Source organism: Pelodiscus sinensis, chromosome 7 (genome assembly GCF_052426305.1).
Source record: "Pelodiscus sinensis isolate ZL-2025 chromosome 7, ASM5242630v1, whole genome shotgun sequence".
Classification (NCBI taxonomy): domain Eukaryota; kingdom Metazoa; phylum Chordata; order Testudines; family Trionychidae; genus Pelodiscus; species Pelodiscus sinensis.
The window spans coordinates 19,866,506-19,884,934 of NC_143058.1; the positions used below are offsets into that span (position 1 = coordinate 19,866,506).

Here is an 18,429-nt window from a genome sequence, read left to right on the forward strand (position 1 = left end):
GTTTTTTGCTCATCTGTCTCGAGATGGGTGAGCATAGTGGCCGCGTGCTGCGTGCTCCACAACGTTGTGGAACAGAGTGGGGAGGACTTCCTCCCCGCATGGATGGCAGCCAAGGCACGGACTTATGAACAGCCCCACACAGCTGCCATCTGCCAGGCGCACCAGGATGGGGTGCGCATCTGAGAGGCCCTGATGGGCATGTTCGCACAGGCCCCATAGTAGGGTCGCCTCGGTCTCCCCATACAACTCCCTCCCATCCCCTACCCTTCCCCCCCCTTACCTCCCAATAAAAAACAACAGTTTGGTTTTCAACAGAAAAACTTGTATCTTTTTATTTACAAGAGGGAGAGGGGGAGGAGACCTTGAACTGGGAGGGGGAGGAGCTACTCCTGGGAGGGGTGGCCCCTGCAACCGCTCCTGCGGGGGCGGACCTGGACATGGGGGGCAGGCCACATCGGGGCAGGCTGCACGAAGTGGTGGGCAGGAGGAACAGGAGGGGCAGGAGCAGGGGCAGGAGGGGCCATTGCAGGAGGGGCAGGGACAGGAGCAGGAGGGGTCATTGCAGGAGGGGGCAGGGGCAGTGCTAGGGGAGGGATGGCGAGGGCTTGGGGCAAGGTGCAACACTCACCAGTGGATCCTTCCCCGGCCTCCGAGAATGCGCAGGAGATGTTGGGACTGCCGGAGGGGGCCTGCTGGGTATCAGTGCTGGCCTCATCCTCTGACTCACTGCTGCTGTCTCCTTCCCCCATCTCGGTGGTCCTGGTGACGGGGGAGGGGGGTGCTGTCGACGGGGACCTCCGGGGCTTGCGGGACTGGCTCGCCCAGGATAGCGTGGAGCCGTTGGTAATGGGGGCAGGTGTCGGCTCCTGTCCCCTGGCCCTCGCTGGCCTGGATGTAGCCCAGGCGCAGCTCCTTGACTTTAGCCCGGACTTGCTCCAGGGTCTGGGCTGGATGTCCCTGCTGGGCGAGTGCCTGGGCCATGCAAGAAAAGATCTCGGCGTTGCGGCGCTGGGAGTGGGTCTCGTGCAGGGCCTCCTCCTCCTGCCCCTGGTCCAGGAGGGCTTCCAGCTCTCCCAGGGACCAGGATGGGGCCCGTCTCTTTCTGGCCCTGGGGGCCTCCTGTGCTGGGGGGGCGGGTGCCTGATCCTCACCTGGAGCTGCTATTGTGCTTCGGGGGGTGTCTGCTGGACGGCAGGGGCCATGTGGCAGAGTTGTGGCCAGAGGGCTTCTGCCTGGTGACCTCAGCAGCCTGTGTCTGCTTTAAGAGGGATCAGATGACCAGGAAGTCCGAGAGCTGATTGTGGCTACGGAGCCTCCGAGCGTCCATAGGGCTTTTTTTCTGTTTAGCCTGCTTTTGTGCAAAACGTCTTAGCTGCCTGTCTACACTGGCCCTTTTGCGCAAAAACATTTCTGGAAAAGGGCTTTTGCCCGAACGGGAACATCAAAGCATTTGCGCAAGAAGCACTGATTTCGGACAGTAACGTCAGTGCTTTTGCACAAAATCAAGCGGCCAGTGTAGACAGCTGGCAAGGTTTTGCGCAAAATCTTGCCAGTCTAGATGCAGCCCAGGAGTTTATATTAGCATTCTAGGTCAAATGCTAATGAAAGGCTATTGAAGATTTGAGGAAAAACAGTGCAGTATGGGGGGAGGGGAACCATCTCTTGAGGAGAACATCAAAAGTCTGATCTGGTATCTTTTGGGTGTATAAAGAGATATTCCAGCATCCTTCGCCTAGAAAATAAACTGACTGTGAGCATGCTTCACAAGAAAAGGGGTCTCAGTCAGGCTAGGTTGAAAATGCTAGAGAGAACTTTGGATGAGAAAGAACAGGAGGTTAAGTTTCAGCTTTAGAATGGATGATATGGCTGTGTTTTGACTGCAACCTTTCTTCCCCCATTTCTAACACTGATTATTTGAATTTTTGTTGTTGCTCAGATTTCTGCTTTTTCTATGATTCAACACAAGTGCTCTGTGTGATACAGGTGCAGGGATCTAAGCTACAACTGGTAAATGGTGTACATTGTTCCTTTGGAAACAGAATCTGCGGTTTCTGTGGGTATCCAGTGACCCAGGGCAGGATGCCAAAGAGAGACATTTTGGGAGGATATGGAGGAGACTATGTATGTATTTGCTGTCAATCTGAAAGACAAAGACAGGACTGGTATAACCTAAAGCAGAGTGCTTGAGCTTCTGATAGACTGGCTGTGCTGGGGAGCTAACGTTCAGCTGCTACAGGCAAGACTCCCTCGCTCCAGAGCAGCAGGTTTCTCAGAGTGGTACACAGATCCATTCTGAGAAACCTGCTAACTGGCCACACCCATTTGTTTATTTACCAGCTCCACAGCCACCGAGTCTTGGGGCTCCCATTGGCTCCGGTTTGCCATTTGCAGCCAATGGGAGCTGCAGGAAGCAGTGACCCAGCCCATATCAGTTCCCACAACTCCCCTTGGCTGCAAATGAGGAACCGGAGCTAATGGGAGCCATGAGGATCGGTGGCTGCAGAGCCGGTAAATAAACAACCAGGAGCAGCCAGTTAGCATGTTTCTCAGAGTGGATCTGTGGGCCACTTTGAGAAACACTGCTTTAGAGATAGTTGGAAACAATGTGGCTACGTCTACACTGGTACCCTTTTCCGGAAATGCTTAAAACGGAACAGTTTTCCGTTATAAGTATTTCTGGAAAAAGCGCGTCTACATTGGCAGGATGCTTTTCTGGAAAAGCACTTTTTCCAGAAAAGCGTCCGTGGCCAATGTAGACGCGCTTTTCCGGAAAAAAGCCCCGATCGTCATTTTCATGATCGGGGCTTTTTTGCGGAAAAACTACTGTGCTGTCTACACTGGCCCTTTTCCGGAACAGTTTTCTGGAAAAAGGACTTTTGCCCGAGCGGGAACAGCATAGTTTTTCCGGAAAAGCAGCTGATTTCTTACAGTATATCGTCAGTGCTTTTCCGGAAATTCAAGGGGCCAGTGTAGACAGCTCACAGCTTATTCCGGAAAAGCGGCTGCTTTTCCGGAATAAGTGGCCCAGTGTAGACACAGCCGAGTGAGTCAGTCAGGAAATGTCATACTCATCCTTCATCTCTTTTGGTACATGACCTTGATGAATGGCTTCTCTCTATCATATATTTCAACCTTACTTTGATGCTTCATAATCTACAAAAGTCTCTTTAGCACTTGGTATGTTCCTCAGCCATCTCTTTATCTGACAATAAAAATGTATAAGTTAGCAATGACTTTCATCCTAAAGCTCAGCCAGAGAATGGTCTAAGACAAAGACCCTTCTTTTATAGGATATTTCTAAAGAAAGACTCCTGGTCAAATTGCAATGCCAAAGTCTATGAGGACCAATTTACAATAGCCTTAATAAACAGTTCGAAGTGCATGTGGTAACACAGCAGAATAATCTTCTGTGACATCAAACAGGTATCTTGGTTCTTACAAAAGAACAAGATGAGGAAAGGATATATGCAGGCTAAGGTATTGTCTACCGTACAAAGTTAAGATGACTTGAATTATGTCAATGTATAGTCACGGACTTAATTAAGCTGCTGTTACATGCCCATACTATGCTCCCTGTGCATCAGGCATAGCGGTTCTTGCACTGGCATAGAGAATAGTGCACCAGGTGTAGTTATCCTGCTGTGTAACTGGGAAAGATTTGAAATGCCTCATGGGGCCATATTTAGCATGATATGATGATCAATCCCATCATTCCATGGGTACCTTATGAGGTTTCCAGCAGTTTTTCAAATGCTCTGGTAACTTGAAGCCAGTCCTCTGTGAGAGCCTCGATCCTGCACTGCTCTTCAGTTTTCTGCTGTGCATTATGAACATTAGGCTTTGAGAGAATCAGTGGAGAGCTATTCTCCAGAATCACCCAGACCTCAGCCTTGTAGAAGCAGCATGTCAGCAGCTCCATACCCAAGGTGATTGTTTGCCTTCCTTGCAATCTGCTATGCCTGCTGCAGCTCTTTGATTCTTACATGGTACTTCTTCGTGTCTCTATAGTAGACCTCTTCCTTCATGTCCTGAGCATGTTCCTGCAGCTGAGGAGCTGTGACTGCACAGCTTCCTCTCCCCACACCTAGAAGATCTGCCCTCCCCCGCCCCACATAGACTGCAGGCAGGTGTGCACTTGATGCATGGAGCTGACCTGGTCAGTTGCTATGTGAGCTTTTCACACTGAGCAATTTCAAATCTTCCCTAGGGCTTTCACAGGGGAGGGGTATATACCTGGCTGCAGGGCAGTGGAGTTCAAAATTGTGACTAGAGGCATCATGGTCAGTGGGCATTATGGGATATCTCCTGGAGGCTACTTAGGTTGATGTAAGCAATGAAGTGTTTACACCGACACTTCATTTTCTAAGGATGTTGCCTTAAGCACTATGCCTCTTGTCAAGATAGTTTTATTATGTTGGCATTGCCAGTGAGTTAAAGCAGTGGGAGGAGCACTGCATTGTGTACTTCTACATAGTTAGGTCAGTGTAAGCTGCCTTATGTCAGCAAACCTGTGTAGTGTAGACATGGCCTAAAAGCAGACAACAACATTAATTCAGCTTGTAAAGCATCAATAGACTGTTAGCAGAAGAAGCAGCAAGCTTATTTAAAGTGTGTCAAAAGAAATCAATCATGTTATCTAGAACCCAGCAACTTTAATCACAAAGTAGCAATGGTCTTTCTTTTGCTTTCACAAAACTGCCCAAATATAGGCCAGGTTTTGAACCACTACTGGCACCTGACAATTCATAAATAATTCTTTTAATGTTCAAAAGATCTTCCACCCTTGAGTAACTCAACATGTATAAATGGATTTTCTTTAGATTTTTTTTTCTTCAAGAAACATTTATCTCAATGCTGAGAATGAACATGAGAAATTTAAACCCAGAAGGTAAAGTTAGAAGTTGCTAGAACTGAAAATGGGGGCTGAAAATGAAACTGTAATCATAGCATCAAATCAAAGAGTATACAATTCCGCTTTAACGCTCTGTGTTTGAGATAACTAATGTACATGACAGTTGATATAAATTATTCTGAATTGTATTGAAGTCATATTAAATGACTGTTCCTCTTAGATGAGTTAGAAGCTGTGAACTTTACCCAATGAAATGCCTCTCCCTGGCCCTGGGCCTGGCCATGAAACTTCTATGATGGGAAGAAAGGCCTCTCCCTCCCAGCCCAGGAGCTCCTGTAAAGAGAGAGAGAGCTGGGGAGAATCCTCTATCTCTCTCTCTCCACCAGTGTTCCTTCTAATCTTTTCTATCCATGTGCAGAATAATTTTTATCTGCACTGAGGCAAGTGTGAATGTGTACCACCAATAGAAACAAAAAGCCTAGCTGTGGGTGCTTTGCTAATTAGCTGAGTGGCATTTGAATCTCTCCTGAATGATTGTACAAATGTACAGCTCACAGGGAACACTGCTCTCTGCCACAGCCCTGGGGCAGCTTGCACTCCAAACCCTTTACCCCAGCCCCACCCCAGAGCCTGCATCCCAGCCAGAGCCCTCACTTCCCCCATATCGCAACTCTGCCCCCAGCCCTAAGCCTTTTCCCACACCCTGAACCCCCCCTCATTCCCGACCCCATCCCAGAGCCTGCGCCCCTAGCCAGAGATCTCACTTCCCTGCACCCTAATTCCCTGCCTCATCTCTGAGCCTCTTCCAACACTCCAAATCCCTTACTCCACCTCTGCCACAGATCGTTTCCTTATTGTTGCACATAACAAAATTCACTTTGCAGATTTGTGGGGAAAATTAGAGGGACCATTGGTCAGAACCATTGAGAATCTGAGCAAGACAGCTAGTTTGCCTAAGAACCCAGTTGGCTCCCTTTTAAAAATTAATACCCTTTATTTCTTACACTGAATTACAAAAGTGTATTTTATCTTCAAGCAGGGACAATATTTAGAATCCTAAATTATGCTAAATAGCCTGCTTACTAGACTCTCATCCCCTCCCCACTGTCCTAGAATCATTTAACATTACTAGACTTTATTTTATATCCACTTGCAAGGCATTTTTTCCACAATAGCCCAAGGTACAATGTATTAAGACTCTAAAGCTCTTCAGGCACTAGGAGCAAAGAAACAGTGATTCATCTTACCCTGATCCATTGCATAGCTTGAACAGTAGATTTCAGAACTCTGATTGCTTAACTCATTTCCCTATCTGCCTGTGACTAAATAATAGCAGACTGCTCCACAAACCCTTCTCATGAAGATTCTGAAAGTCAGCACTTGGAACAAAATGCCTGTTGAAAGAGGCAGGAAAACAGGTTTCAAAATAACTCTATTTGTATATATTTAAGATTAACTGCATGGCCAGAAGCAAACCCTAATACTATTAAAGCCATTAATAGACATCCAAATAGCTCTCTGAGCAAATGGCTCAGACCAAACATAGCAGACATAACTGAATGCAAATACTTCTCCGTTGTAACATTATGCAAGCATCATTGTGATGGGTTGTATCAACCATGCAGTGAGGCTGAGGAGCTTAACCAGCTCACCTGGCTGAGAAGGCCCCACCCCCACAGCCCTGCTGGGCATGCTCTAGCTGGAGGCTGGTTATAAAGGCCTGTGGAGGCTCAGTCAGTCATAGCTGATTGCCACAGATGCTCCTGGGGAGGATGCACAGCTGTACCTAGCAGTAGCAGCTGCTGGTGGGATGGTGGGGGAAGCCCCCCAGACCAGAAGGGAGAGATGGAGAAGATTACCTAGAAGGTACGGGTAGGCAGTAGCCCAGGGTAGGGAATTGTTCTGAGAGCTTGGCGTGTTGCAATGGGAATTCCCTGCTGAATTAGCAGTGGACAGGGCCCTGGGCTGGAACCACGTGGAGAGGGAGAGCCTAGGTTCCCTTCCCCTCCCACTGTCACTTACCCCACATGGGGAGCTTTGCCTATTGCATTGGCTTGCTGGCTACTAGGCTGAACTACACTGACCACAGAGGAATCGGATATTGACTCTGTGGCTGCTGGTCTGTACTACGTGGACCATAGCAGAATTGTATATTGACTCTCTGGCCACTGGACTATACCATATGTTGCCTCTGTGGTCAGAAGACTGCTACCCTGAATATGGGGGGAGGTATATAGACTTTGTGGTTATGTCCAGAATGCAGAGGTTAGGTCCATACACCCTGTGGTTGTTAGGCCACACTACCCTGAGAGGGAGTTTGAAGGGCTGCAGAGAGCCTATGGCTGTCCTTACCAGCAGACATGCAAGGCACCCATCAACAACCATGCACTGAAGTTTATCTTCAGCGGATGAACAACTTGCTTTGTCAACCACTGAAGGTGCATGTGCCTGCAAATCTAACATCTGAGTATTCTGCTTTTTAGGAGAGGGAGAGAATTTGCTTTGGGGTGATGATGAAGCAAATGTGTGAGCAAGACGGGCATCACCTTAAGGATAAGGATACTATCTGCACCAGCTGCCTGCTTCTGGAATAGTACCTAAGATAGACAAAAACAAGGAAGAGTCCTGTGGCACCTTAAAGACTAACACATTTATTGGGGCATAATCTTCCATGGGCTAGAAACCACTTCATAAGATGTATGAAGTGGAAACTTTAGACTGGCCAGTACGCACACATATGCAAATCTGGACGTGCTACGTTACTATGCAGAGAACCAGTAGATAGACAATCTTGTCTGAGAAGTACATTTATTTAGATTGTTATAATGTTTGCGTTGGAGAGAAGTTGCTACTGGGCAGAGGAGGAATGGTTTTATGGGGGACAGGATGTGGAAGATTGGAAGGCAGCAACTTTTATCTGCACTTGTCAAGTAATACTTTTTTTTTTTAAAGCTGAAATATTTTCCATACTGAAGTCACCACTACACTTTTTAAAAAGATAATAGTTGCCTGTATTTGTATTGCAATAGGCCCCCATCTTATTGTGCTAGACACTGTATAATGGCATGACATAAAGATGGTCCCTGCCCCCAAAGAATTTACAACGTAAGCACAAGGTTATAGAGAGTAGAGGGATTAGTAATCAGAATGGAAGAGGATAACCCATTTTGAGTGCCTCTAGACATTACAGACCGGAGAGCTTTGCTACAGCGCCATCTACATTTGTTCAAATAAGGTTTATAAAACACCCAGATAGATCTGATATTCACCACAGCCTGCTTAAAAGAAAATGTCTTTCATGCCAGTTAGAATTGACTTTCTAGATCCATGAAAGTAGTGGGTATTGAAGTAGTAGTAAATTTGACTTATCTGGATGAAGCCAATTGACAACTAAATGGGCACAAATTTCCAGCATGGATTAAGAACAAATTAAGAGAAATAAATATGAACTATTATCAGCATAGGAAATAAATTAATAACTCAGTGCCCCAAGGACTTGCACGAGGAATTGTGTAATGATGTGGAAAAGTATGTCAACAACAAGATGCTGCAATGTTCAGGTTAGGCAAAATTACTTGGAGTAGATTAGTAAGGGGATGATTGTATGGAATGTACAGGGACCAAACTAGGCAATTTAGTAATTCAGTGGCAGACAAAATTCAATGTAGACAAGTGAAAGTAATTCACATTGAAAGAACAATTTGAACTAATCATACTTATTGATGGGCTGGAAATTAGCTGTAACAATTCTGGGGAAAAGGCATGGTCATCACTGTTAACAGCTCAGTGGAAACAACTTCTCAATGCACACAAGCAGTCCAAAAAGCAATTGAGATGCTAGATTACATCAATGTGCTGTATTAAGGCAATATCCATAATATAGAAACTGATGGCACAACCTCACCTGCATTACTGTGTTCAACTCTCCTCCATCTCAAATGACATAATGCAGAAATAGAAAAGGTCCAGTGGAGGGCAACTAAACTGATTAGAAACATGGAACTATTTTCGTATGAAGAGAAATTGGGATTGTATAGGTTGGAGAGAAGACTAATAAGACATGACATGATAGAAGGTGTATGAAAATGAATAGAGAGGTGGGTCTTCCTGTTTGCTCTCCTGCAATATGAGGAGAAAGGGAGATTGAAATGAAATTAAAAGGTAGCAAGCTTAAAATTGGTAAAAGGACACTTGGTTTACTCAATGTACAACTAATTTATGGAACTTGCTGCTCAATGTTTTATTGAGGCAAAGATTTTGGGCAAGATTTTCAAAACTGATGAGTGATTTTTAGGTGCCCAATACCTTAAAAGGATCTGCAGTATTTTTCTTTATTTTTCAATAGGGTATGCTCACAAGTGTCTGAAGTTCAGGACTATTAAGATGAGGGTTGTCATAAAGTGGGCAAATATCCTTGGTCCTGCTGATGCAAAAAGGCCTGCCAGCAGCAGTTGCTGTTGCTACAGTGACAGTGGCAAGAGCCTCAGGCTCTTTAAATTGCTGCCAGAGCCCCACATGGCATGCTCCAGGTGGTACTGAGGGCTGCCTGGCGTAGGTGCAGCAGGCTCTAGGTGGTACTGATGCTGCCTGGGGAAGCTAGCCCCATTCCCTTCTCTTTTGCCTGAGGTCCTGCCCCTTCCAGAGGCATGGAGCCAGACCCCCTCCTTACCTAGGGGCCCAAAGAGTCTGTCGGCCCCACTGTTTGTAACTCCATGCATTCATCACCATTGAAATGTAATCACCAGTGGGGTGGAGGGTAGAGTGGCAATCAATGAACATGTCTGGGGAACGTTTCTACGAGAAGTGACATGGGGAATTTTAAATAAACAAAAACCTGATTTAAGGATTCACCCAAAAGAATATACAATTGTTTCACACTGTAGTTCAAAGTTTAATTGCTTGTCATTGTTTAATGTATTCCTTAGCTGGGGATATGGAGATCATGAAACTAATAATGGTCCTGCGGTAGATATGGAGTATCAAATAATTTCTGAGCTTGCATTTGCAAGGGCTCTATATGAATCCTGCTTGCTGGTATAGGCATACTTGCACATGATCATTTGCACCAGAAACCAGTGGATAACAGTAAGAATGCCATGTGATTTATGCAGATCATGAAGCATCACAGCTCAAATTTTGAATGTGAAAAGAGTAAAAAAGTGGCTGAATGTTGAATAATGCATGGATCGCTGAACATTAGGATCCAATTGTGGACATTCCACAAATAGAAAATTCTCAGGTTGTTCTTTTTTAAATTCTATTCTGCTGAAAGCATCAGTTGGTGATTTGGATTATATGTATGTCTATTACAGTTTGACTGAGGCCATAACTGTCATCCCCTAGATCATTGAAGAGATATTGAATAATGGGAACTCTCAATGTTGTCAGACATTTAACATTTAAGACGAGGCTCATTAAGATGAAATCATAAAAGCTAGTCACAAAGTAGCATTTATTAAAGTTCAAAATTCATCTTGTTACTTCAGAAGCAATATAAATTAGTCAATAAGCTCCTGTATTCAAATAAGATACAGAGCATCCCTCTGGATGGCATTTAAAGTGTGGTTTGTCACGCTGAAATCCCCTGGACTTAGACATCAATATTACACTCCTTTTAATTAGTACATAGTTGGTGAACTCTTGTTGCAAATATAACATACAGAACAAGACAATCAAAGTATTATGACATAGCCTTGTCTTTATTATTCCACACAAAGGATAATGACTCTGAAAATAACAGCGGAGTGTATAAAAGCACCTTGAGGAAAGTGACTTGTAACGGTGCATGGCCTCTGTATGTTGCCTGCCCAAAAGCAGAAATAGCATACATTATTAAAAACAAATCTGTAGCTATTGAGTGATGCGAAGTTATACATTTTTTCCTACTTTCTCCACCCCCTTTTTTGCTTCCAAAAACCCCAACCTTATTTATTTGTTTTTTTTTAAATGGTTTACTAGGCACTTTTCTTCTAATGCGAAAGTGTTCTTATACTATTACTTATTACTGTGCATTGTCTGCTAGGGCTATATTTTCTATCACGGGATTCAAATTGCTTCTTATGCCGTCAGTGTTTTGCTGTATCTTTATTTTTAAGGCAAGACAGAAAATGCATTTCTCTACAGCAGCAACAATGATGTAGAAAAACTTTATTTTGTGTGGCAGGGAGAATAATGGAGTTGGAAAGAGCCTGTAAACTAAAAAAATCTATTTATTGCACTTAAAAAACAATGCCTTCATAAGACAAGAATGTGTGTGTTCAGCTAAAATACAGAGCGAAATACAGAAGCATAAAATGTAACATAATGCAATATTCTTCCTAATAAACCTAAGTCACCTTATACAAATTCCTTTAGTTGTGCTAATGTGTGGATTTAAAGGTGATGATTGCTCTCTGGTGTTGAGCTGATTGTAAGTGTAGGAACAAGAGTCAACCTGCTGATCTGAATGTTAATTCAAAAGCTGGATGAATTAGTGATGAGGAGGTGAGGAAAACAGAGTGACTGATATGAGGAGACTAGGAAATGTAAATCATAAGAAGACATGGAGGACAAGTGAGGTGAACACTGAAGAAATGATAGACCCAGAGCCACTGTCCACTATTTGAATGCCAGACAGCCCCTTTACTACCAGAAATTGTTACTATTGCAGGCAAATATCTAAATGCATATGAAAAAGTACCATTAAAGCTAATCATTTAGTTTTAAAAATGAAAATGTTCACAATTCAATCTTTTATATTTTGGAGCAACTCTGTGTTGGCCTCACCATAGCATTTATGAAATTTAGGAAGTGATAAGTTTATCTGCGGTAGCTTGAAGTTTCACATTCCTTTCCTCCCTTGCTCCAGTTCAGTGATAAGAAATTATGTTAATAGCAGACTAGAAAGCATCTTCAATTAGCTTCTCCATTTCTTCTTTGAGCACATGCAGTTATGAAAAGTTTGTAACAATGGCCACCATTCAAGCGGTGCTAGTTTCTGGCAACTTGCACCCTATCTTTAAACGTGTGTGGTGAAATCACTAAGTCTACTCAGATGCTTAAAGGCAAGAATGTTTTAAAGTGTCTTGCTGGATGGGGGCCAGAGAGCTCAACACTTCGCAAGATTGTGCCTACGCTGATCTGCCCACTGATTGCTTAGGAGGAGTAATGGAAAAGGCATTCTTTTCCTTCTATTTTTAATTCTGTTAAGTGTATTCTTCGTTGTTTATGCAGACAGTGTAACTGTATGTAGAGCTGCCCCATCCATTGGACAGTTCCGGGCAGCTGCCCAGGGTGGTCTGGGGGATTACTATGGCGGCCTGGCACTGGCAGCAGGGTCCAAGTCCATCCCTGCACTCACCATTGGTGCTGGGAGCTGCAGGACAAGGAGCAGTGTAGCCCCTGCCTGCTCCTTTTTACCATCTCCCTAGCCAGGCTGCTCCAGTTCACCACAGTAGCAAGAAGTGGAGTGCCTTGGCCCCTGCTTGCTCTGCACCCTGAGTGAAGGGGCTGGGATCCAGGCTTGGGGGAGGACAGGGAGCTGGGGCCGGACTGCTCTACTTCATGCTATGTGCAGGTAGATGCCTGACCCTGCTACCAGTGCCAGGCTTTCCAGTAATTCCCTGGTTTGCGTTGCTCTTGGAGGGGCGAGGGGAGGGGGGGAGTTATGAGAAGCAGTAGAGTGAATGAACAGGGGCAGGAAGAGGTGGGGCAGGGCATGTGTAAAGGGGTGAAGTGGGGGGGCAGGGGTGGGAAGAAGTGGGGCCTGGAACAGACAAGGAGGGATAGTCCTAGGCCCCCCTCTCCCTGGGAATGGTGCTGCCTGTATGTTTTATTCCCACGGTATTAAATGCACCTGTGATACTTTACTCAGCCCACACAAGGCTTGGAAGGGGTTAAAGTGGCTAGGGAGGCCAATTAACTGCCCAGGCTGCATCTGGGGAAGGAGACAGGAAGGAGGCCACTATTTGGAATAGGGTGCAGCTGGGCAGGAACAGGAGAATCCTGAATAAAGTCCAGAAGCTATGAAATATAAAGGAGACTTCAAGGAAACAGTCTATAGTCACTGTCTGGGATGATGGTATCGGAGCCTGGCAAACCCAGGAAGAGGGGGAAGCCAGATAAGTAGGAAGATGTCCAAGGAAACAGTAGCAAGGGGTAAGACCATACTCACCTTGGCTCTTGTTATATAGTCCCTGGCCTGGAACCCAATGTAGATGGCAGGCCTGGATTCACCTACCAGTCACTGAGAAGTGACGCATGGTGTTGAAGATGCCAACTTATCTGGAAGGACTTTGCTTTTCCTGGAAGGGGAGGATCTTGGTGAGATGGCTGGAGGGGCAAGCCATGAATCAAAAGCTGCAGCTGCAGTAATGAGAGGGACTCCAGGAAGAAAGAAAGAGACAGAGACATTGCCAGAGGAAGGTGGTGCCTGGCAAGAGCTAATCCCCAGAGCTCCTAGTGGGAGGTGCCATTTGTGTTGAGTGGACCCTGTGAAAAGCCATAAAATGATTTAAAATATGTAGATCTTGCATACAGCTATCAGATGAAATGTATGTTGTTGCCATGGCGCGTATGTGGGTGTTTGATAACTTGGGCACAATAATTTAAAAGAAAATATAAGGACTCTTTAAATGTACCTGCCTACTCTTTCTCTGTGGATCTTTGGTATGTCTTGCAGGGTATTTTTCTGCTTTTTTGGGGTTTGGAAGTGTTGAAGCCAATATTGAAGTAGAAACCTCATTTTATTTGCATTCTATTGAGTCCAGTCACTGGTTGTATAGAGCAGGAGAGGAAGGATGTCTTGCAGCTAGAACACTGGAGTGGGTATCAGAAATCTGGAGTTTATTCTTCACTGAGTGGCCTATGGCAAGCATACTCTGCTTCAGAACCTTATTTTACAGTGGTGGAAAATACCTGTCTTCTACCAGGGATATAGTGCTGCTACGTTACTGTAGGCAAAGAACTCTGTTTTCAAATGTAAGGTGCTACAGAAAACAAACCCATAAGGAGCTATGGTTGCTGTGCAGTGGCAGTTGAGACTTGAGGATGTTGGGAAATCTCAGCTTATAGAGGCCAAACCCCATATTGGGCAAGCAAGGAAGGAAGGAAACAGAAGTTATAGCTGAAACTCAGTTACTCATTTTAGTTTTTTAAAATTAAAACTGTGATAATACTCTGAAATTTTGGTGCTGTAGAACAGCTCTCTTAGTTTAAGCCTTGATCCAGAAGTCATTGACATCAATAGTAATCCACACTCCCATTGATTAACTGGCTGTAAACCAGGGCAGCTGTCCATGTAGAACTTTTGTGTGGGCTAATGGGAATTTTGGGGGCACAAGGAATGAAATTCTGGTCCATTCATTGTTGCCGTTTATCCTTGAGTCTGTGGGGACAATTGTTAGGACTCCTAGTGCAAAATTGCCATAAAGGCAGCATAAGTGGCTGGTGCAGTGCTCCTCCGGCAAAGGGGAACCCTCTGGTGACACACACTGTAGCAGTCCTGTATCATTGCCTCTCCCTGGCTCTGGCACAGGAGTGGGTTTGGCTGTAGCCACTAAATTCCATGGGAATTCCTGGCTGCCAAAATGACGCATGTGAAGCAATTTGTTACAATTTTAATCTACACGGGAGACTGGGCAGGCACAGAACTAGCATCTAAATTGGTATAATGAGAGTAGAGAAGGCTAACTTGGGCAGAGCCAAGAGTCTGGCTTTTAGCCTTAGGAATGTGCTTGCTGCTCAGTACGCACAGTCCATGAGCAAGGAGTTCCACTGTGTATTATGAAAATGTTCCTTCAGGGAGCTTTCAAAGGTGCTGAATTGTTGGACCTATAGACCAACTGTTCCTTGATGGTGGTGGTAATTTAGTTAGAAATGCTGCCTACAACATAATATTAACTCAATTACAATTCAATAGCTTCATCAAATCATTGCAGATGCAAAGATTGTGCATGGAAATATATTTTCATTTATAATTCTCAAACATTTTGCAGGCTCAGGCAGTTGTCAGAGACACTTAGAATTTTGTCTGTAGAACATGCTATAGAAGTTAAAACCATTATTTATCTACTATATATTTGAGAGTCGGTTTGTCAATCAGTAAGAGCTAGGACCATCAAATTCGGGGTATAGCTTCATCTTAACATAAGGCAAGCTAAGGGTTTGCTTCTGCCAGGAAAAATGAGATGTACTTGGAATTGGATTGTTTCTTATAAAACAATTCAGAAAAGACAGAATTACCAGGCAGGTGAAAGGGACTGGCTGGAATTCTCCCCTCCCCGTCTGGTACTGCCCCAGTCCTGAGTCTCCTTCTCACAGGCACCCTTTAGGGAAGGTGGAGGGAGCTGAAACTTCTCCCGCAGTTTGTACAGGAACATAGATGGCTATTCCCTTTTGTCAGGGAGTGAGGGGAAAGTGCACAGTTCATTGTAGTCTTTATTCTGACTGGAGAGTATGGGTGGTAAGTGAACCTGGACCTGACCCATCCCCCGGTTGTGCCTGCTGGAGCTACCGCAACCATGGAGAGGTGCTTCTCACCTAGCCTTAAGCTGCTGCAGTGAGAGGGCTGGGATAGGCCTTTCTTCTGGGGTAGCCTGCATACTGAAACCCTCAACTTCAGTCCACCCCCAGAGCAATGAGTTAATGGAAGCATTTTCACTTCATTTTCCAAAAAAACAAATTGAATTGGGGATCTGAGAAATGACAGGTAAGTCTTTTAGTTGATTTATAAAAGTGTTCAAAAGTGAAATGTGTGACCACTCCACTTGAAGTAATTGGCCTTAATTCCCTCCATCCTAAGTACCCAAAGGATTTATGGTCTGCTATGTATGATGACCAATGGACTAACCTTTATATGCATGAAAACTAAAACTGTGTTAGGGGAGCACCAAACAGCTTCTCTCTGAAACTGTGCTCTGTAATAGAAAACTAGCTTAAGCTCTCTCAAAATATGCTGCCCCCTTCACAAAAAAAGTGCTCAATTTTGTAATAAGCATCTTAGAAAACTTCAGTGAAACAGTTTGAAATGAATCTTCTTGCCTCCTGTCTCTGAGGCTGTGTCCAGACTCAGGGGTTTTTTCGGGAAAAGTAGCCTTTTCCCGAAAAAACTTCCCCTGCGTCCAGACTCAAGCCGCGTTCTTTCGAAATTATTTCGAAAGAACGCAGCTTTTCTTTCGATGGCGGTACGAGGAAGAACGCCTTCTTTCGAAAGTTCCTCTTTCGAAAGAAGGCGTTCTTCAATGTAAATAGGGCTTCTTCGAAAGAGAGCATCCAGACTCGCTGGGTGCTCTCTTTCGAAAAAGCGGATTGCTCTTTCGAAAGAAGCCTGCAGTCTAGACATATCCTGAGTGTGGATTTTTTTGAGAGCACCAGTGTATTTTCTAGAAATAATGCTCTCCTGGCATAGATAAGATAGTCACCGAGGACTCCCTTCAGGCATCAGTGTGGCAGCATTCCCTTCCAGTGTTGCCAGCTCCTGTAATATTTGATATTCTTTTTAAACCACCAGCTTCTAGAAATCAAGACATTTGTAAGGAAATCTCAACTTTCATTAACAAAAAGCAAAATAAAATGATCTAGTTCTCATAGTTGCAGAAAAAAAATTCCGTGTACTCTCCATGCTCAGAAACCAGACAACAAACAAAAGAACCCAACAGATCTTTTTTTAAAGAAACCCCCCATGATTTTTTTTCTATGCTCTTGGACACTTGAAGTTGGCAAAACCTCTCTTCCAATAGGAAAATGGACAGGTGCAAGTGTAATCCACACATCTGCTGGATGTAGTGTACTGTTCCACCTATTGGCACTTGCATCACTTACAGATTGAATAATGAGTCTGCTCTACAGCCTTAGCTGAGAACCAGCTGGCTTTTAGCACATGCCTTAGTGAACTAAGGGTATGTCTAGACTACATCCCGCTGGCGACAGAGAGATGTAAATTAGACATAGCGACATTGTAAATGAAGTGGGGATTTAAATCTCACGCACTTCATTTGAATAAAAATGGCCGCAGCATTTTGCCAAGTCCGCAGTTTGTTGGCAAAAAGCAGCTGTCAAGATGGGGATCGGGTGACAAAGAAAGCCTATGTCAGCCGATCTCTTATGCCTCGTAAAACGAGGTTTACAGGATCGGCCAACAAAGGCTCTTTGTTGCCCAATCCCCATCTTGACAGCCGCTTTTTGCCAACAAACTGCTGACTCTGCAAAATGCTGCGGCCATTTTTATTCAAATAAAGCATGGGAGATTTAAATCCCTGCTTCATTTGCATTCTTCCAGCAACAGAGGGATGTAGTGTGGACATACCCTAAGATCTAGAGGTTCTAGGTTCTGTTCCACCTATTGGAGTTACACTAGGATCTGAAGGTAAGTAGATGTCCTCAGTCTGAATAAGGAAAGCAAAAGTAGGCTGGAGGAGAGAACACAGTACGTGATTCCAAGCTACCTCAACATTTTTTTCTAAAAAAAGAAAAGAAAAATTCATAGATTTAAAGGTGCAGTACCCAGAAAACAAGGGCCATGGTTTCTTCCAGTAAACACCATTGCTCAAATTGTCCCTGGAGTGAATGTGCAACATCCACAAAAAGGTCAAGACAATCAGGAGATCTTGACTGAAATTCTGGCCCCATTGATCTGTTTTCCCATTGACTTCAAAGGAGACAGGTTTTCATGTCCTGTGCTAAAACTGTTTCCTTAGGAAGAAACTGGTGTAGTTTATTTAAAGCAAAATGCATAGGCTATATCTATACTACACATTTTTGTGGCAGAAAATATGCTAATGAGGGACTCATTAGCATGAGTTGCAACATCATTAGCATATTATCTGCTGATTCTTTTTGTGCAAGGAGTTTTTGCACAAAAAAACAGTGTTGGCGCTTCCATTTTGTGCCAAAACCCTCTTTTGCGCAAGATCCTTATGCCTCTTCCGAGGTTTTTGTGCAAAATGGAAGTGCCTACACTGCTTCTTTTTGTGCAAAAACCCCTTGTGCAAAAAATCGGAAGAAAATATGCTAACGACATTGTGACTCATGCTAATGAGTCCCTCATTAGCATATTTTCTGCCGCAAAAACATGTTGTGTAGACACAGCCATAGTAAAACAGCAGAGAGAACATGAGGATTTGGGACTGATTGCTCTTTTAGAATAACTGTGTTTTAGGGCCTAAGTATACTGACATTTCCTTTAAGCATATTTTCCTCTGAGTGAGACTTTCTATGTTAAATATCAGAGTATGCTTTACGTCCTCTGTATATAAAGTTCTGAAAACAGTTCCAACTGGAAACACAGACCCAACTGGAAACACAGACCAAGCTTTTATTACAGTGCTGCTGCAGACAGCAGTTGTAGTAAATCAAAAACTTAATGTTACCACAAGATATTCCTGAAACCTCACACATGCTATTTTACTTCCACAGAAGTCCTACTGATAATGAAATAGAATTGTTTCAACAGGATGAAATTTGGATGCAATATGTTAGCTATTGATTGTGGTAGCCCATAAAAATATCCTTGCACTAATGTTCTTTTAAGTGGGACATCAGTGCCCTGAGTTGTACTAAAGAGCTGATGCCACCTTATAGCCCAGTGTATTTGGGCTATT

General features: G+C 44.2%; 1 long non-coding RNA gene across 1 annotated transcript in view; it reads left to right on the forward strand.

The window, feature by feature from the left end:
* Window positions 1-6,397: 6,397 nt before the first annotated feature.
* LOC149524039 (uncharacterized) overlaps window positions 6,398-18,429 on the forward strand; it is a 72,750-nt gene continuing 60,718 nt past the window's right edge. Inside the window, exon 1 of the long non-coding RNA XR_016350005.1 lies at window positions 6,398-6,718. This is a non-coding gene — a long non-coding RNA (uncharacterized LOC149524039). The remainder of the gene's footprint in view (window positions 6,719-18,429) is intronic.